Source organism: Musca vetustissima, unplaced genomic scaffold (genome assembly GCF_032173495.1).
Source record: "Musca vetustissima isolate MV318-11 ecotype Yass unplaced genomic scaffold, APGP_CSIRO_Mvet_v1 utg23244, whole genome shotgun sequence".
NCBI lineage: Eukaryota > Metazoa > Arthropoda > Insecta > Diptera > Muscidae > Musca > Musca vetustissima.
Genome location: NW_026877716.1, coordinates 1 through 22,607, shown reverse-complemented (window position 1 = coordinate 22,607; position 22,607 = coordinate 1). Strand labels below are relative to the sequence as shown.

At 36.4% G+C, this 22,607-nt stretch overlaps 1 long non-coding RNA gene across 1 annotated transcript; it reads left to right on the top strand.

Moving 5' to 3' along the window:
* The first annotated feature begins 4,708 nt into the window (after positions 1 to 4,708).
* Positions 4,709 to 11,449, top strand: LOC133322383 (uncharacterized). Its single transcript, XR_009754050.1, has 2 exons — positions 4,709 to 4,859; positions 10,578 to 11,449. It is a non-coding gene; the product is annotated as an uncharacterized LOC133322383 (long non-coding RNA).
* Positions 11,450 to 22,607: the final 11,158 nt, after the last annotated feature.

The following is a 22,607-nucleotide window of genomic DNA, read 5'->3' as shown; positions in this document are numbered from 1 at the left end:
GGCTTATAAAGGCCTTGAAAATATTCTTTAAAAAGTCCACGCCTTATAAATATTATTTAAAAAGTCCACACCTTATATAGGCTTAAAAAAATATTCTTTAGATAATCCGCGTCTAATATAGTTCTTAGAAAAATATTTCTTAAATAATCCACGCCTTCTTTAAAAAATCCACGCATTCAAATAATATGTGAGGATGAAGAGGAAACTATCGAACATCTACTTTGCCGATGCCCCATGCTTCGATGCAGAAGGTATAAATATTTGGGGAGATTCGAGATAGGAACGCTAAGCTTTTTTTTCAAAATAGATCCCAAAATCATTTACAGCTTCGCTAGGAACCTAAGAGTTTGTTTACTGGAAACATATAATAGAGATCAAAGTTTTGATAGTCACATATAAATGAAGCATCACATTTAGGTTAATTTGTCTGTGTTTTAATATAAGATTATATTGGGATATAGTAAAAATGATAAAAATTTTATTGAAAATGTTATCAGTCCACTACTTTAAATATGACTCTCACAAAGGGACCAATTTTGAAAAAAATTTAAATCTCACACGAAGCGAACGGAATATCAAATTTAATCCTAAACCCGTTACATCCAGATCTAGGTTAAGTCTAAAGTCTCTCTCTATAAATGTATTGCCACTATGGGATGTATCCCACGCAACAGTCAGGATTATTGCATACTATATTGCATACAAAATGTCGTGCACAAATGAATCGTTAACTTCTTTTCTTCGCCAAATCATTCGGTGAGTGGTGAAGACGAGGGAGAAATTTGTAGTGTTTGTAGTTTGTTTAGTATTATGTATTACTTACTTACTGTTATTGGTGTTGGCGCTTTTATTTTTATTTTGTGTGTTTGTTTACTCTGTTTACGCTATGATTTTTTCCTTCTTCTTCTGTTTTATTTATTTTTTTCATATTGCTCGCATTTGAATATTGTGACTTAACACCTTATAAACCATGTCATGATAATAACAAATTTGGGAAATTAAATTGTCAACAGTTAGGAGTGCCTTCTTCATTCTACAAAAACAAGATTTTCACTCGAATCCAGATTAATAAATTTTTGATTTAGAATATTCCTCAGCTCAACGCTGTTCATTGTGTAGTTTGTGTGTGTGAGTGTGTCTGAATTTCTTTACATACACACAATTGTCTATAAAACTTTGCAATACTAAAGAAAACAAATATTTTTTGTGGTGATCAGCATAAATGGCTGAATTAAATTTCTGTGCAATAGAGCGTTGAGACAACGCGCAGCGTGTCGAACTAACAACGACAACAACAACCACAAAAGTGTAGTCATAACAGCAATAAATGCAAACAAATAATAAAATGGCAAATTAAAGAAAAAACATTGTTGTTTTAATTTTTTTAGAACTCACTTCACAGCTAAAAAGAAAAGGCATACAAATTTACAAAAAAAAAATAATAATAATAAAAAATAGCCACCATAAAAACACTCTTTCATAGAGGGTTCAAATCGGACAAGATCACTAGATGGATATTTTGTTTAAAATTATCAATTGTTGCAAATCAATATTTTATGATTCTTCTTCATTTTTCGCCTTTTTTGTAGTTTTAGCCCACGACACTTATCTAATTTGTTCTAGATGAAAGAAACAATGTTGGAAATATCCAAGGTTATGCAAAAACTGACAGATGTTTAGCTTTATAAATTTGTATATACGAGGGTGGATACAGATATACATGTATGGTGGCAAAGTGTGTCTTGAACATAAAATGGATCATAAATTTTGAAGAGCAACATAAATTAGACACTATTGGCTATATTTTTCCATAAAAACTTCCTCTTTGCAATTTCAAAGTTTTTAATTTAACCCACATACAAATAAAATATTGAGTTTGACAAATAGTGGGTTATCCACTTCGTGGCCTCAAAATTATGGGGTTGGAATTCGACATATGTTGTTAAACCATTTTTTTCAGTTGGAAGCTATTATATTGACGAACATGGATCGCTTAACTATCAAACTATTACAAATGACATTCCTATTCTTGTACTTATTTCAACGTCACTAATTGCAATCCAAATTACCGAGAGTCAAATATAATATTAAACCAGTAAGGAAAGTAGTAAAGGGTATAAAAAATATAAGGACGGGTTCTAGAATTTTTCGTACAATATTGTAAATTTTTACATGTTTGCCACTTTAAAATTCGTGTACACGTATGACGTATGATTATTATTAAGTTTATGTTTAACATTAATCATACGTCATATGAATAACATTGACAGAATATTAATAATTGTTCGTCGAACACGTAAAAAATCAACCCAACACGATAATCAATAAAAACAAAATTTAATAATGTTTAAACAATCTAATAACATTTAAATACGTTTAATGACTCTGGTAATAAAATGACAGCAGCAGCATAGGCATAATTTAAATGTTTGTTATATGTAGCCACGAATATGGAGTTATGTATGTAGATTGAGTTTTAACATTTGTTATCAGTTATTTTAAAAATAAACCAAGAAATGTGTTTTGGGCACGTTAGTTGGGATATGGTTACGTATATAAGGGTATTAGGATTTTAGATTGATGAAAAGGCCTACAGTAGGCGTGTGAAAAAACTATTTCCCAAATCGGCGATTTTCCAAAAATATTTTTTCAAAGGTCCGCCATTTTGTTAATTTTAGAGCGAAGTCAATAATCCTAGTTCATACGAGAGCCAGACATGTACTCTTTCTAACACCGTTGGAATTTTCGGATTCCGATGTTCCAGTAAGGAACGATGTTCCATGCCCGCCATCAAAAATAAGGACTTTTCTTTGATCACAAAAAAACAACAACAAAAATTTTTTGTAAATTGTTTTCTTCATTTTTAAATCTTCAACTATATATGTGCAAAGTTACAAACCGTAACAAGCATTGGTATTGATTTACCAGCCCATTGAAAATCTTGAAAAATTAAAATCGAGAATGGGTGGGGTTCCCTTAAGAAAAAACATGTGAAAAAGCGTTAAGTTCGGCCGGGTCAAACTTTTGATACCCTCCACCATAGATATACTGACAGGTACTTGAAATGAAAATATAGGGAAAATACCAAAAAGTGAACCTAAATCGACATTTCTACAATCCGATCATGTAAGCCATAATGTAAAATGTAAAACAAATTTCAGAAATTTTTAATGGATAATTATACCCTCAGCGTTATGTCTAATGAGGGTGTATACACTTTGACACGGTTAATATGTGCCTCATTGAAATATTGATTCTAGACCCATGTTTTTTTGGGCCAGCTTTGCTTCAGAAAATTTTGGTTTCATCCAAACTTTGCCCATCATATTATTTCTTCCAAATTTAGTTCAAGTTCAAAGATGGAGAATATAGGTCCACTCCTTCTGGTACCTCCCACACAGGGGCTAGGCCTAAACACGGGTTATAGTTCATATATAGTTCATTATCGAACCTTACGTTCTAGTTTTTTATCTCGATATCCTCCGCAGGTGATATGATTACAATAGAGTCTTAGAACCAAACCCAAAACGCGGAACAAATTGCATAACTATTTTAATATAAAAAGGAGGTTATATGGGGACTACTCCAAAAAGGGGGTGAATATTAATAATTTTTGGTAGTGACATTTTTTACCATATATGACTAGAAAATACCAATTTACAGCAAATTCGGTTGAAAACGCGTTGAAGAACCCCAAAATACTGAAAATTGGAGGTACCCTTATATGGGGGCTATACGAAAAAATGGACCTATACTCATAATTTTTTGTGGATATATTTTGTACCTATTAAGAACTCAAAATACTAAATAACAGATAATTCTCCGGAAAAATACGATCAAGACCCCCTAAATACTGAAAATTAGGAGGTACCGTTATATGGGGGCTACCAGAAAAAGTGGACCTATATTTATAATTTTTTTGTTGAGAAATTTAGTACCCAATAAGAACCTTATGTAGAAAATGTCAGGAAATTCGGTTGAAAAACGCGCTCAAGAACCCCAAAATACCGAAAATTGGAGGGTACCCTTATATGGGAGCTATGCCTAAACGGACAGACAGACGGACATGGCTATATCGTCATATAATTTTACGCTGATCAAGAATATATATATACTATATATATGATTATTTCGATGAGTTACAAACGGAAAAACAAAATTAATATACCCTCCATACTATGGTGGAGGGTATAACAAAATATTTTTTAATAAATGTTTAGGGAATATTTTTTTAAGTATTACCATAGTGTGCGTTATTAAGGGATGAAACAAAAATGTAAAAAAGTGATTAAAAAATTTTAGATGAAAAAAGTATGGTTGCGTTGAATTAGTTTATTTTGATTTTCTATTACTTTTATTTAAAAATATAATTTCTAATGATTTTGTTAAATCATGCTTTATTACAATATGATGTAAACCCATTGTTACTCTCCGTCGATGTGAAAGATGTAGTATCGGAGTTAACAGGGTGGTTCCTACTTTGTATTAGTTTTGTGTTAGTTTAACGTGATTCTTAGACACCCGCTAGCCAGAGTCGAATCCCTGTATGCGTATGGCACATAACCGAGATTATAATCTCCAACAAACCGCCGAACACAGAAGTTCACCCGCACATAACCATTTTTGTAAATAAATTTGAATTTAAAACGGAACAAAACTTGGACTACAAAATTAATCAAAATTGAAAAAGGAAAAGAAAGAAGATAAACATTGGTCCTTCTACCGTAAAATAAAAACACCAAAGCCGTGGAAGCTGTACGGAGATAATCATTGCCAACCAAAGCCGTGGAAGCTGGAAACGGAGCCATTACAGATCAAAAGGATTTTTATTTGGTAACAATAAGTACGAGGTGATCCAGGTACGTATTGTGGTTCGAAGCGCACATTGGTGGCTCAGAACAAAAAGTGAAAAATTTATTGATTTTTGAAGTATAAAAGTGTATTTTTATATTTATAACAATAAATTGGATTTGTGTGGCTCTGTGAGGGACATAGTAGGTTGTGTCTTTGTGATTATAAGTCCGAGCGTGCGTCAAGCGCCATAATACGAGAGTGCGTCAAGCGCCATAATCCGAGTGCGTCAAGCGCCATAATCCGAGTGCGTCAAGCGCCGTAATCCGAGAGTGCGTCAAGCGCAATAGTCCGAAAAGCGCCATTTTTGAAAAACCATTGTGTTTGATCATCTAGTATACGATTTTAATTGAAATTAGTGGTTTTTCTTTGAATACAGTAAAAAATAAGCGAGCATAATGGATAATTTTGAGAAATGCTTGGACTCTGGAAATGAAATCCTAAAAATAGAGGATAGATTAAGGGAAGAAGATTTTTCGGACTATTCTGCAGAAGCTTTGGATTTTGAGAAAAGTGAGTTTACTAAGGTTTGGACAAAATACAAGAAAGCTTATGATGAGTGTAGTTCGGAAGAAGGGAAAGAGAAGAAATTTGTGGCGATACAAACAAAGCATAAGGATGTAAGAAGATCCTATATAAAGTGTATAAACATAATTGCTGCCGCAAGAAAGACATTATTAGGGGAAAAGACTGTGGTCCAAAGTCAGGTGGCTCAATCTGTTCAAGGTTTTTCTTGTCCTGTCCCTCCGTGTGACACTGGAGTTTTTCATGGAAGTTATGAAACATGGCCAACGTTTAGGGACATGTTCACTGCTATCTACATAAACAATGCAAGGTTAAGTCAAGTTGAAAAACTGTTTTATTTATATCAAAAAACTGAAGGCGAAGCAAGAGAAATAAACAGAAATGTGGCCCTGACTGGAGATAATTTTGACATAGCGTGGAATAATTTGAAAATTCAATATGAAAACAAAAGGATTCTGGTTAATAGTCAATTAAAATTATTATTCAATCTGACACCGTGTAGTAGGGAATCAGCTGAGGAAGTGAAAAGACTTCAAAGAGAAGTGAACAATTGTATCTCAGTGCTAAAACTATATAATATTGATATAGAGACTTGGGATCCAATATTTGTGTTCCAGTGTTCCTCGAGGTTGTCCGAACAAACGCTTAATTTGTGGGAACAATCAGTGAAAAATAAAACAGAAGTACCATCGTGGACAGAATTAAATAATTTTCTCACAGATAGATTCCATGCTTTAGAAAGTGTCTCAGAGATTTTAAATAGCAATCAGTGTCCCATAGAATCGCAGTCATTTTCGCAAAAACATATGCAAACTTCTTCCAGATCTAAGCAGTATAAATCTCATCACACGAAATCTGATGTGGCTCAATGTAAATTATGTAAAGGAGTACACTCAATTGATTCGTGTTCTAAATTTTTAAATATGGATTTCAAAGGACGGACTTCGCTTTTAAGAAGATATAGATATTGCTTCAATTGTCTCACGATAGGACATATGTACAATGATTGTACTCGTCCAAATGGTTGCTCTAAGTGCAATAAAAAACATCACAATTTGCTCCATAGAGATTTTGTGAAGAAAAGTGAACAAAATAAAAGAAATGAAGTAGCTCAAGTTTCAAATAAAACATCTACACAATTACAGTCCATTGAAAAAGCAGGTCCCTCCAATGTAGCCCAAGTTCACCATACAGTAGTAGCGAAGAATGTAATGTTAGCCACTGCATGGATAAATATTGTTAGTTATGGAGTTTGCTATAAGGTGAGAGCTCTTATAGACCCATGCTCGGATGAGAATTTTGTTTCGGAAAAAATACAAAAATTGTTGAAGTTGCCCACTGTGCCCGTTACAGCTGAAGTGACAGGACTGGGAGGAGAAATAGTAAGCCGATCTAATAAGCTGGCGAGTTTTACTATTGAACCAATAAAAAATCAAGATATTTCATTGAAAGTGGAGGCTTTAGTAGTCAATGAAGTGACTGGAAAAGTACCGACTCACTCTATGAATTTGTTTGATAATTTTAATCTGCCTAAAATAAATCTAGCGGACCCTTGTTTCTACAAAAGTGGCCCGATTGATGTTTTGATAGGAGGGAATTTATATCCAGTTATACTGCGAGGTGGAGTTCAACATGGGATTTTAGAATCATTAGTTGCTCAAGAAACCATATTTGGCTGGATAGTAACAGGCCCGACGGTATCAAGAGTGCAAACGTGCCACACTAGAGTATGTCATGCAACAAAAGTGACCCTGGATGAACAATTAGCGAAATTCTGGGAGTTAGAGGAAATTTATCAAAGTCCTATAAGTTCTGAAGATGATAGGAGGTGTGAACAAATTTTTCGCTCTACTACTACAAGGAATTCTGATGGGAGATATGTTGTTGATCTGCCCTTCAGGGAAGGTTGTCCTTCGCTTGGTCCAAATAGATTTGTTGCTCTGAGACAATTTGAAAGAAATGAGAAGTCGTTGTTGCGTAAACCAGAATTGAAATCCAAATATGATGAGGTCATGAAAGAATATATAACGTTAGGACATATGGAGAAGGTTGATGATTCGGATTGTGTTCCTAGTTATTATTTGCCCCATCATGGTGTGTTCAAATCAGATAGTACTACAACGCAATTAAGAGTGGTATTTAATGGCTCAAGTATTTCATCAAATGGTCGAAGTTTAAACGATAACTTGTATATTGGTCCGACGTTGCAGCAAGATTTAGTGGCTCTGATAACAAAATGGAGATTTTATAAATATGTATTCAGTGCGGATATAACAAAAATGTACAGACAGATATTAGTTCACAAAAGACACACTAATTTTCAAAGAATAATATTGCGAGACTCTGAGAATGGAGAGATTCAGGATTATAGATTGAAAACGGTGACTTTTGGAGTAAATTGTGCTCCGTACCTGGCGTTGAGAACGCTTCTGCAGTTAGCTGATGATGAAGAGAAAAGTTTCCCAATAGGTGCAAAAATATTGCGAGAGGCAATGTATGTGGATGATGCCCTGGTTGGTGCGCATTCTATAGAAGAGGCATTGGAAGCTCGAGATCAGCTGATTGGAATTTTGAAAACGGCTATGTTTGATTTGAGGAAATGGACTTCAAATACAAAGGAAATTTTGGAAGATTTGCCATTGGAGGACTTGTTATCTAGTTCGTTTGTGTGTCTCGAAGAGGATAGCAGGGCGAAAATGTTAGGAGTTCGGTGGAATGCGGCATCTGATTGTTTCTATTTTGTAACGGAAGTCGTTCAAGTCAAGTCATCATATACGAAGAGACAAGTGTTGTCTATGATAGCTAGGATATTTGATCCAGCAGGATGGTTAGCGCCAATAATAATTACAGCTAAAATATTAATGCAGCAAATGTGGCTCGATCGAATACAATGGGATGAACCGATAAAACCATTAGCACTTCAGAAATGGTTAAAGTTCATTACCAACTTTGACAAAATTAACCTTATTTCTATTCCGAGATGGATTAAGTTTTCACCGAGTAATGTGGTTCAAATTCACGGATTTTGTGACTCATCGGAATTAGCATACGCTGCTACCGTTTATGTAAGGATAAAAAATGAAGACGGAGTTTTTTCGAATTTATTAATATCGAAGACAAAAGTAGCTCCAATAAAGAAGGTGTCCTTACCAAGACTAGAGTTGTGCGGTGCCACTTTGCTAGCGAATTTAATAGAAAGTGTCAGAATGAAATTGAAACAGAGCCAATTTGAGTTATTTTTGTGGTCCGATTCGACTATCGTCCTTGCGTGGCTCAGAAAATCCCCAAATTGCTGGAAAACGTTTGTAGCCAATAGGGTATCTAGTATTCTAAGCAAAGTTGGTAACATAGAGTGGAGACATGTTGTATCGAATTGTAATCCTGCCGATTTAGCAACCCGGGGGCTGACTCCTTCGGAGCTTAAGGATAATAAGTTATGGTGGCATGGACCAGAGTGGCTCATATTGGATGAGAATAATTGGCCAAGCGGTGTAACAGAATTTCAAACATCCTCGGAGGAAAAAAGGTCTCAATCTATGTTTGCTAAATCGTCAGAAATAGCGGATAGCTCGTTGAAAGTAAGTGGTGGCAAGCCGGAAGAAACGGAGAAAGTGACAGGAGACTCAGGTGAACCTCTAAAGGCAAAGGAGAAACCAAAAGTGCAGGATTTTTTGTCGAATATATCTACTTTTCAAAAGGCGATTCATGTTGTAGCTAGAATGTATCGTTTTGTATCTCTTGCTCGGAAGTCGGATTCAAATCCTGAGATGTTGTCTTCAGGAGAGTTGTCCATGGCTAGAAAAGGTATATTTATATGGTCGCAGAAACAATATTTTTCAAAGGACTACGCTAGCCTAACAGCCAAGACCAGACTGAGTCCCAAAAGTCCATTGATCTGTTTAAACCCATTTCTAGATCAAGCTGGCATCATCCGGGCTAATGGCCGCTTAGGTTCCACGACGTGTTTGACATACAACGAACGGCATCCGGTGATTCTGGCATATGAAAGCAGGATAGCAAGACTTTATGTGGAGTTCGTTCATAAAATCACTTGCCACGGTGGTATCAGATTGGTAATGACGACCGTCCGCTTAGAATGTTGGGTCATCAGACTTAAAAGCTTGGTGAAGAGTGTTATACACAATTGCAAGGTCTGTGTTTTACACCGTCAGAAGCTGATGCAACAAATTATGAGCGTGTTGCCCCCCGAAAGAACGACTCTGAGTCGAGCATTTACTAATACGGGAGTAGACTTTGCCGGACCGTTTGAGATAAAGAGTTTTACCGGTCGTTATAGCAGAATTACCAAAGGATATGTGTGTCTCTTTGTATGTTTCGCAACTAAGGCAATCCATTTAGAGGCAGTCAGTGACTTGTCTACCCCAGCCTTTCTGGCAGCATTAGATAGATTTGTGGCTCGAAGAGGTTGTCCAAATTCCATGTACTCGGATAATGGCAGGAACTTTGTGGGAGCTGCGCGGCAAATCGACTCAAACTTTGCCCAACAAGTTAAATCGTTTAAGGACGAGGCTGTCAATAAATTTGGTCATCAAAGACTTTCTTGGCATTTCATCCCTGCAGCAGCTCCTCATATGGGCGGACTCTGGGAGTCGGGAGTGAAAAGTTTTAAGACCCACTTCAAAAAGCTTTCTGGTCAACTTAAATACACCTTCGAGGAGTTCTCCACATTATTAGCGACGATTGAGGCATGTCTCAATTCTCGCCCTCTCGGATCCATGTCTGAAGACGTCGAGGACCTACAAGCACTCACGCCAGCTCACTTTTTAATTGGTTCCTCTATGTTGACCCCAGCGGAACCAGAAGAAATTAAACCTGTAAGCAGTATCTTCAACCGTTGGCGGAAACTGAAAGCAATTCATCACGATATATGTCGCAGATGGAAAGAAGAATATTTGGTGGAACTACATAAGAGATATAAGTGGAAAAATCCTCATAGTGACTTAATCGTCGGTGACTTAGTGGCTCTCAAAGGAGAATCTCTTTGCTCAACTGATTGGCGCCTAGGGCGAATAGTCAAGGTCTATCATGGTTCTGATGACAAAGTTCGAGTAGTTGATTTGAAAACCCAGGGTGGCATAATTACTAGACCCATTCACAAATTAGTACTCTTACCCCGTAGCTCACAAATCTAAACCATTACTTTATATTTTACCTTAATTTAATTCAGTTGCTATTTCCAGGATGAAAACTATTGGTGGTCCTTTTAACATGAATTTTCCCTGTCCGCTTTGTGGCCGTCCTCATGCAATTCGACTTTGTACTACCTTTTTGGCCTTAGACACCAGCAAAAAAAGAGACTTCGTGATGAATAACAGGCTGTGCATAAATTGTTTAGCGTCGTCCCATGAGAGATCGACATGCCGGAGTCTTGATGTCTGTAAATTATGCAATGGTTTCCACCACAGCTTTCTGCACCGTATGACGGATGAATATGTTTGGTTCCCGATGACAGCAATGGTCAGAATTTATACCTGTTATGGTCGGCGAGATCAAAATACCAGAGTGCTGCTCGATCCCAATTCGAAATATTCTTATATTGCCTTGGAAGAAGCCCTTGATATGTACTGTCTGATGGACAACGAAAGAACTACGGTTGTGTTACAACATCAGAGTGTAGACCGAAAAAAGATCAAGGTTGAATTGGTGGTTCGCGATCGCGTATTTGGGGTTACTCCGACTGCACGGATTGATAAAGAGGCTAACATGTTTGCCAACCCTCCCGGTAATGTGATCGACGCAGATAGATATTGGAACCGGTCGTCGCCGTATTTTGTGATTCTGGGAGCCGAAGCCTGCAGAGCAGTTTTTGTGGGACCACCTATGGTTCAGCCTGGCCGTATTTTTATCCAGGATTCCATATTCGGCCGACTATATTTTGGTGAAGGCAAGAAGGTGCCGATTACGAGCCGATTGAATTGAATTTGATACCTGATTAAACCCAAAACCAAACAAAAACCAAGAGAGACTGAATTCTATACTTTTAATTTCATTGTTAAATATCATTTTGTTTTCTAGTTTTCTAAGACATACTGAATTAAATTGTTTACTTTAAGACACTATTGTTAAGATTGTATTTGGGATTCGAAAATGGTTAGTGGTGGCTCTGAGATGTTGTTGCACTTTAGTGCAAGGCGGGCGGTATGGTTGCGTTGAATTAGTTTATTTTGATTTTCTATTACTTTTATTTAAAAATATAATTTCTAATGATTTTGTTAAATCATGCTTTATTACAATATGATGTAAACCCATTGTTACTCTCCGTCGATGTGAAAGATGTAGTATCGGAGTTAACAGGGTGGTTCCTACTTTGTATTAGTTTTGTGTTAGTTTAACGTGATTCTTAGACACCCGCTAGCCAGAGTCGAATCCCTGTATGCGTATGGCACATAACCGAGATTATAATCTCCAACAAACCGCCGAACACAGAAGTTCACCCGCACATAACCATTTTTGTAAATAAATTTGAATTTAAAACGGAACAAAACTTGGACTACAAAATTAATCAAAATTGAAAAAGGAAAAGAAAGGAGATAAACAATTGGTCCCAATTTAAAGGTCAACCACATTTGTGTGAATGTCATTACTCCCAACTAAATATTATTATACAGATTTATATACCTTAGGAAATGAAGATACCCATGGATAGTCACTCCATCTTAAATCTCTACAGTTGCCTGATACAATCATGAAAAATTATAATGCTTCTAAAAAATATATAATTTTAATACAGCTTGTGCTTGATGTTCCTAAGAAGCACTTAATTTTTTTGCATGGATACACCTCAATATTATTAACACAAAAATAAAACAAAAATCAAAAAACTCCTTCATACAGGTATTATCCGTCTGAGTAAGATGAAGTTTGTGTTGTATCATGATAACAAAAGAACAAACATTGCGTTGATTATTTTATTACGTTTCTTCGTTTTGTTTTTCCGTCGGCTATTATCTGGGTCATTTTGTACCCTTCTTCATAATCTTGCATAGCTTTAATGAGCAACAATACAATAACCACAACGGCAAATGTTTAATAAAACCAGTAAGAAGAGTAGTAAAGTCGGACTGGGCCGACTGTATGATACCCTTCACCACTTTGGGTATATTCTACATATGTTTCCTAACAGACGACGGGTTTTTGTTATATATCTTTATCTGTACCGATTTCAGGGAAAATTTGCCAGAGGCTAATTTATATTAAATCAGTACGTTGTGTCAATCGGCCTATCTATGGATCTTTTCACGAAACTTAACACACGTCATTCTAGCCATAATTCAGTACGCTATGACAAATTTCGTGCAAATCGAATTATTTTCAGAGACTTTGGTGCACCAATTACCTAAAATTAGATGAAAATATATATGGAAGCTATAACTAAATCTGAACCGATTTTCACGAAACTTTGTACCCATCATTCTAGACTTAATTCAGTACGCTATGATAAAATTCGTGCAAATCGAAAGATCTTTTACTTAAATCGGGCGAAACTATATATGGGAGCTATATCTAAATCTAAACAGCTTTTCATGAAACTTAGCACAAATTATTATAGACGCAATTCAGTACGATATGCCAAATTTGGTGCAAATCGAAAGATCTATAGGGACTTTGGTTCACCAATTACCTTAAATTGGATGAAAATATATATGGGAGCTATATCTAAATCTGAACCGATTGTCTTTGCATACATCATTCTAGACTTAATATAGTACGCTATGCCAAATTTCGTGCAAATCGAAAGATCTATAGGGACTTTGGTACACAATTTACCTTAAATCAGACGAAAATATATATGGGAGCTATATCTTAATCTGAACCGATTTTCACGAAACTTGACAGACATCATTTTATACCTTATTCATACGCTGTGCCAAAGGATTTCCAGGGACTTTAGAGGACTATTTACCTAAAATTGGGCGAAGTTATATATTGGAGCTATATCTAAATCTGAATTGATTTTCACTAAACTTTGCACACATCATTCTAGACTTAATTTAGTACGCTGTGCCAATTTTCGTGCAAATCGAAAGATATATACGGACTTTGGTACACAATTTACCTTAAATCGGACGAAAATATATATGGGAGCTATATCTAAATCTGAACCGATTTTTACTAAACTTTGCACACATCATTTTAGATCTTATTCATTACGCTGTGCCAAATTTCGTGCAAATCGAAAGATATATAGGGACTTTTTTGCATCATTTACCTTAAATCGGACGACAATATATATATGGGAGCTGTATTTAAATCTGAACCGATGTTTCCCAATTTCAGTAGTGTTCGTTCTTGGGCCAAACAAATGAGCAGTGCCAAATTTCATCCAATTGGGATCATAAATGCGACCTGTACTTTGTGTACTGTTTAGCATGGACAGACGGACGGACGGATATTCATAAATCGACTCAGAAAGTGATTCTATGCATATTCTCAAAAGGAACCATGGGTCTGTCTTTATTATTTTTGGCTGTTACAAACATATGCACAAAGACATGATACCCTGAACCACAGTGTGGTGAAGGGTATAAACATGGGGAATATCAGCATAATTTATTGTTGTTCCATTCTTTTGCTCCGCTCTCTTCCTTGAACAAAAATAACGAACATTTTTATAGCTTTCATCTATTAACGTCCATGCTTAGCAACTTTTAAATATGCCAAACAAAAGAAAACTTTGCAAAGAATGTTGCTTAATTAGAGAAATAACTTTAAAGCTATTTTACATTAGCAGCGACAGAAACATCATCAGAAGAAAGAACGCATTAATGTTAGTGGTTCATTTTGAAATTTTAGGTTTCAAAAGAAAACGAAAAAGAAAACATAATAATAATTCTCGGTTATCCCTCACAGTGCCACAAAAAATGCAAATTATAGGATGAGCAATGTTAATATGGGGTTTTATACACCAGTCATTGGTTGGATGCAATAAAAACACTTTGGTCATGTTTTGGTATATTTTCCTCTTTGTTAACAGCGCATTGCCTTTTTTCCATACAAATTATTTATTATTTTATTTATTATTTTATTATTTCACGCTTTTACATTTAAGCCGATTGTAAAATAAATTGTAGAGCATTTGATTAACAACTTGTCCACAAGAACAAGAAAATCCGACTTTTTTGTATTTCATGGAAAATATGTTTGTTAGCTAAATGTATTGCAAATTTTTTTTAAATTTTATAATTTAAAGTTCGTAGAAATTTCCAAAAAAGTTATAAAAATACAGGGGATATTTTAATAAAAACCAGTAAGGAAAGAGGTAAAGTCGGACTGGGCCTTCACGGGACTGCCTTTTCGAAGGAAAATTGACATGAAATTGAACGAACTTAAGTATGTGAACCTATTCTATACCTAAACTAAATAACATCAAACCCTACTCATGCTACTCTGCAACCTATGATAAAATTTGTAAATCGACTTTAAGCAAACTTAATACTAGCTATTTGGTATGCTGCACTGTTTAAAATTTTATCTCAATCAGACACTCATTGAAATTTGGTGTACAATAAACTTGAATAGGTCGAAATTATATATGGAAGCTATGCTTTATCCAAATCTCAACCTATTTCAAGGAAACCTAATAGAGATTAATTTGTGTTAACTTTAATATGTTGCGTCCATCGGCCTAATAAGAGTCTTAGTCAAATAAGACGAAAATATATATAGAAGCTATATGTAAATCTGGACCGATTTCAAGAAAACTTAACACACGGAAAGTTAATCTAACTTAAGATCATTGTACAAAATTGCACAAATTACATAAAATCGGAAGAAAATATTTAGGGGAGCAATATCAAAATCTGAACCGATTTTTACGAAAATTAGCAAACATCATAAGAAAAATATATAGTGGCTTTTGTGCTCAATAACATAAAATCGGACGAAAATATGTATGGGGGCTAAGTCTAAATCTAAACCGATTATTACATACGTAATTCTAGGAAGGAAAATGTTGGGGCTTTTGTACACCACATACATAAAATCCGACGGAAATATATATGCGAGCTATATCTAAATCAGACCTGATTTTCTCGAAACTTTCTAGACTCAATTAAGTACGCAATGCAAATCGATAGGTATATAGGGACTTTGGTGCACCATTTAAATAAAATTGGACGAAACTATATACGGGAGCTATATTTAAATTTGATCCGATTTTCACGAAACTTAGTACACATCATTCTGTACCTAATTCAGTACACTATGCTAATTTTCGTGCAAATCGAAAGATATATAGGGATTTTGGTGCACTGTTTACCTTAAATGGGACGAAAATATATATGGAATCTATATCTAAATCCCACCAGATTCCTCGAAACTTGACGTCATTCTAGACTCAATTCAGGACACTATGCAAAATTTCGTGCAAATCGAAGGAAATATAGGGATTTTGGTGCACCATTTACATAAAACCAGACAAAACTATATACGGGAGCTAATCTGATCCCAATTTTCCGAATGTTAGAACACATCATTCTGGACTCAATCCAGGACACCATGCAAAATTTCGTGCACGTCAAAAGATATATGGTGCACCATTTACATAAAATCGGACGAAAATATACATGGGGTCTATATCTTAATCTGAACTGATTTTCACAAAACTTAGCACATTCGGTACCTAATTCAGTACCATATGTCAAATTTCGTGCAAATCGAGCTATATCTAAATCTGATCCGATTTCAATAGGGATTCATCGTTGGGCCAAAAAGGTGACTTGTGCCAAATTTCATATAAATCGGATCATAAATACGACCAGTACTTTGATTACAATTCAACATCCACAGACGGACGGGCTCGCATAATTCGACTTAAAAAGTAATTCTATGCATATTCTCAAAAGAAACCATGTGTCTATCTCGTTTACTTTTCCCTGTTACAAACATATGCACAAAGACATAATACACTGTACCGCAGTGGGGTGAAGGGTATAAGAAGGGGGTTATATGGGGACTACCCTAAAAGGTGAATATTAATAATTTTTATTAGGAAGATTTGTTACTATATACGACTACAAAGTACTAACTAATGCGATTTCGGTTGAAAACGCGCTCAAGAACCTCAAAATACCGAAAAATGGGGGTACCCTTATATGGGGCTACCAGAAAAAATAGACGACTCTATGCAACATTTTGATCTATGTCAATTCGTTTAAAGGCTAGAGTGATAACAACAGACAGACGGGCATAACTATATCGTCATAGAATTTTACGTTGATCAAGAATAGTGTCAGAAATGATTATTTCCATGAGTTACAAACGGAAACACAAAATTAATATACCCTCCATACTCTGGTGGAGTGTATAAAAAGGGGATTATATGGGGACTGGTAGTAAGATTTGTTACCATATACGACTACAAAATACCAAATTACAGTGAATTCGGTGGAAAAACGCGCTTAAGACCCTCAAAATACCGAAAATTGGAGGTACCCTTATATGGGGGCTCACGGAAAAAAATTGAACCTATATTCTGTAACGACAGGTTTCCCCTTAGACTGGAGTAAGCTCGCCGGGGCCACTGTTCGAAACAGAAAATTTGTTTGTGTGCGAGAGAGAAAGAGAAAGACAAGTGTTTTGAAGTTCTGTACGAAATTGAAGTATATTCAAAGGAAATTGCTGTATATACTATTGAGTTGACGTCTGTCCGATCTTGGATGGGTAACTTTAGCCGTTCTTCGCAGTGAAGACCTGGACAAGTGCTCCTGGTGGGGAATGTACTGGGATACTAGGAGTAGGAGACCAGGGTAAGTGCCCTCACAACAGGATACTCTCACTAGGGGAAATATACTACTTGGGGAAATATACTACGGGATACACACGGATTCTACTGCAAGATAACTTACTTAGTACTCAAGCAAGGATACGGGAGGATTCTACTGGTATGTACTAAACCAAGGATACGAAAGTATCTGCTGCAAGAGACTATAATAAGTACTCAAGCAAGGACACGGAACGATTCTACGGCAAGAGATCTTAGTATGTATTCAAGCCAGGATACAAAAGGATTCTAATGCAGGAGACCTTAATAGGAACTCGAGCAAGGATAAGGAAGGATTCTACTTATGCAAGGATACGCAAGGATTATACTGCAAGCGACCCGGATAAGTACTCAAGCAAGGATTCTCTGGGAATAGGGACCTGGACCTGGGCGGATGTGTCTTCTGTCGAGGTCTGGCACTGACTGTTTCTTCTCACTCGCTGATCTTCCATTTATAGCAAGCACCAACAACGTGTTCTAGCGTGGGATAACGGGAACCTGTTTTGAACAACTTGTCACAACAACATTGGCTGTGATTATCACAACCAATGGCTGTGATGTGCGAGAATAACGGTAACCCCTTGTATTATGTTGTTTTCTTTTTGCCGGAACAAAGGAGAATGGTGACTTTTAGAATATTTTTTTATTTATTAAGAAAATAGAAAAAATACATGGTGTGGGCAAAATTGATTTCGATGGAGGGTATAAAAATATATTAATAAAGGAAATTTAAATTTTGTGAACAAACATATAATCTTTGGCGGGACATTGAAATGGAATCGGACGAAATACTTAAATATTTGAATTAAATTAAAACAACCCATACACATATAAATCTGAAATTTATGAAATATTGAATGTAAATCGTCGAGCAAAGTATATTTAAGATTTATATATAAATAGACGTATTTGAGAAACCGTGGCATTCACCATTTGGTATGCTGCAACACAGTGCGCTATTCAAAATTTATCTGGACACAGAAACCAATACATTACGTTATTCTAGGTTCGATTTGGTACGTTGTGCACTAATTCGTCATAAGCGGGCAAACTTAATTAATTAATACATCATTTTGATGAAATCGGATGAAAATATATATGGAAGCTATATCTAAACCGTAAACGTCTTCAATCCTGTGCGCTATGCGGGAGTTATATCTACATCTGAACCGATTTCAATAACAAAATATCGTGCAACTAGAACAGGGTTTATGGTACACCATTTATATAAAATGCGACTAAAGCATATATGTGAGCTATTTTAAAATCTGAAATGAAAGTAGTAAAGTCGGACGGGGCCGACTATATGATACCCTTCACCGCTTTGGGTATATTCTACAAAGTCACCTAAAAGACTTGTCGGAAGAACATTGACATGAAGTTGAACGAAAGATATATAAGAACTTTGGTGCACCATTTACATTAAATCGGAAGAAAATTTATGGAAGTTATATTTAAATCTAAACCGATTTTCACGAAACTTAGCACTCATCATTATAGACTCAATTTAGTACGCCATGCAAAATTTCGTGCAAATCAAAAAAATATTTAAGAACTTTGGCGCACCATTTACCTTAAATCAGACGAAATTATATATGGGAGCTATATCTAAATCTGAACCGATTTTCACGAATCTTAGCGCACATCTTTATAAACTCCATTTAGTACGCTATGCCAAATTTCGTGCAAATCAAAAAAATATTTAAGAACTTTGGCGCACCATTTACCTTAAATCGGACGAAAATATGTATGGGAGCTATATCTAAATCTGAACCGATTTTCTTGAATTTCAATAGTGTTCTTCCTGGAGCCAAATAAGTGACTTGTGCAAATTGCATCCAAATCGGATTATAAATGCGACCTGTACTTTGTTTACAATTTAACATCAACAGACGAACATGCATAAATCGACTCAGAAAATGATTCTATGCATATTCTCCCAAAGGAACCATGTGTCTAACTCATTTCCTTTTGCCTGTTACAAACATATGCACAAAGACATAATACCCTGTACCACAGTGTGGTGAAGGGTATAAAAAAGCTTTCTAGACTAAATTCCATACCCGCTGCTAAATTTCGTGAACATAGAACAAACATAGACCCCTCGGTGCGCCATTTAAATAAAATTGGACGAAACTATATGGAAGCTATGTCTAAATATGATCCTATTTCAACTACGCTTGGCATATATACATTTAGACATAATTAAGTTCTCTGTGCAAAATTATGTCTAAATCGGATCAACATTGGGAGTTTGGTGCACCATTTACATAAAATCGGGCGAAACTATATATGGGAGCTATATCTAAATTTGAACTGATTTTCTCCAATAGCCTCCAAAGTAGCTGTAATTTCGCATATCGTGCTTTCAGGTAATAGAATACTACTTCGCATATTAAATGCGCCCATGTTTCGATCTCGTCCTCATGAAAAGGTACTACTTTTTTATAGACATTGAATATTTTTATTTAAAAATAATTATCGGCTTCAAATTATTTTGCAAAAACGTTCGACTATTGTGCTAGAAAATGTTCAAATCTCAGTTTTATAATCAGAGCTTAACTACATTTTCAACACTGCAATTAATTATTCAAAACCAAGTTGAATGTTTGTTTTCTCTAATTAGGAAAATCTTAATGAAGGCGGCATTGACATATTTCAAGCATTTTCTTAGATATGGGGATGGTCCACATTAGACGCATAGTCCCCATTACCCGAACTTACTCTAATACCTCAATGTGATGAAGGGTATACAAATCGGCTGAAAAACGGGCAAAACCGTTATATGGGGCTACACCAAAACGTGGACTAATGTATCCCATTTGCAATACCAAATTTCCTAGGATTACTAGCAATGTCCGTGCAAAATTCTTAATCATAAGTATTGCGATCGACATAGATTTTTATTCTAATCAATAATATATACCTTATGGAGTCTCCGGTGAATATTTGAGAATTACAAAATTAATATATCTCCACTATATGTAATAGGGTATATAAATTAAGAACACTTAAATTAAAGATATTTCATAAGCTGGTGTTAATAGAGCAATGAGCGGCTCATATAACGTATTGACTGATTAAATGTATTTTGAGCGCACACAACTTGACTTAGGTTATGATATAATAGGCTTCGTTCGATATTTTGCATTTGTACGGAATTTAATTGCATTTTATGTGACGACTCTTTGAATGTAAACATTTACAAACAATGATATCTGTTTTCGCACTTCCAGATGATTTCCTCTAGCTTCATTTCACTTCGAATCGCATCGAATGGCATCGTCCCGATTTGTTTCATTTCTATACGTATTTGTTAAATTGAAAAATGACTTACCATTAATATTCCATTACTTGATTGGCATTACATTCGTTTTTAAAAACTGCAAACATATGGAGATTATCATCAACAGCACCATCGTCTTATGAATTGTTCAGCACTGTTCCGCTCTGCTCAGCTGTTGTTGTGACTACTGCTATAGAGAATACCATAAAAAATGGAAAATATTTGGAATGAATTCACAGGAATGAAAATGGAGATGCCAATAGAGTGTAGCATAAAAGAGAAAGAAACAGAAAATTTATTATGAAAGTCAACATCAACAGGAGGAGGTGGTAATAATTGTAAGGCTCTAAACAGATTTTGTGTGCCAAATAAATGGAGGTTATATTGTTTCTGTTTCTGCTATTGTCGAGTATGCGTTAAATACCTATAATTTATTGTATATTAAAAAACATTGTTTTCTTTTGTTTGTAATGTCGTTGTCATATTTGTATTGGTACTCAAACAGAAACACGAAAATAAGTGTACCATAAAATATGACGTTGACCTTTCATTGCCATTGAGAGATTAGCAAATAGCTTTACAAAATTCTACAGTTAGTTGTTGTTGTTGTAGCAGCTAGTACTGCTGTGTATTTTCAATTTTCTTTAATCTGGTTCTGCCTCTAACTCCAAATTCTAAAAGGCTGCGACCTGTACAGGTTGAGTCCAGAGAGAAGATGGGGTTAGGTGAGTGGGCTTGGCTGGGCAGTTAAACAGATGTAGCATGTCATGTGGTCCGTTACCACATGCCGGGCAGACATTGTCGACCTCTCCATCAATTCGTGCCCAATACGAATTGAGGCGGCTACACCATCCAGATCTCAGTTGTGCCAAGACCACTCTAGTTTGTCGAGGTAGCTGCTGCTCTTCTGCGGCTATCAAAGGCCGATGGTCCCCGAGTATGGTATTCACGCGATATTCTTGAACTGCTTCCTCAACTGCGTCCGTGTGAATACTGTTCAATCCTGCTTGATAGGCCTGTTGATCTAGAGGCTCCCTTTTGTATCTCTGGACCTCTCTCTCCAGATCATGGAGATCCTTCCTGACATGCCTGGGTGGTGGGTGCCTATCCATTAGGTAGCGGTTCGAATGGCTGCTCCTATAACACCCAAGCAAGTATTGCATCGACAACATCTTGTTGTGTTGACGCACAGGAAGGATATTCGTCTCCTCATGCAAGTGGTCTATTGGAGTCATGAGGAGACACCCTGTTGCAGTCCTCAGGTCGGCATTCTGGCAGGATTGAAGATTTTTCCACTGCGTTGCACTGACGTTGCTGACCACACTAGTTTACGACGGCCTATTGCTTTATAAGTCGTTAACAAGGTTTCCTTGTCAGCTCCCCAAGTGCTGCCGGCTAGCGACTTGAGAACCTTGTTTCTGCTCCTGACTTTATCGCAAATAGCTGTGGCATGCGCGGACGAATTGTATAGGCTATCGAATGTGACCCCTAGAACCTTGGGATAATTAGTGGTCGGAATTGTGGACCCCTCAACCTGCACATTCAAAGATAGCCTCATCTCCGCTGTCCATGTGGTAAACAGTGTGGCCGTTGACTTAGTGGCGGATATTTCCATATTCCTCGACCGGAGAAAATCAGCGATATCCACGAGATAGTTTTAGGTCTCCCTGTTTAACTCTACGGGCCTTCGATTTCCTGTCTCTGAATTCCACGTACGACTGGCGTCCACACATATAGTTTACGATCCAACGTTTCAAACTTGGGGTTGTTCTCTCGATGTCTTCGAACAGCTTGGCGTGACTGACGGTATCAAATGCCTTTGATAGGTCTAGCCCGACCATGACTGTCCTGTTACACGGCCTGTTCTGGTTGAGTCCTTCTGCTATGTGTGCGGAAATGGCGTGCAAAGCTGTTGTTGTGCTGTTTCCGGATCCCATGCTGATGATCAGCAACTGAGTAGCATTCACGAATGCTGGGGAGTAGTAAAGCCTCAAGTGTCTTGGCTACTGGCGACAAAAGTGAGATCGGCTGTATGACTCACCTTTGCTGGCATCCTTGCCCGGCTTCAGTAGCGGGACCACCCTGCCCATTTTCCAGGCATCGGGAACTACTAGGGTGGATAACGACAAGTTGAGGGCTTTGGTGAGATAATCTACTCCTGGC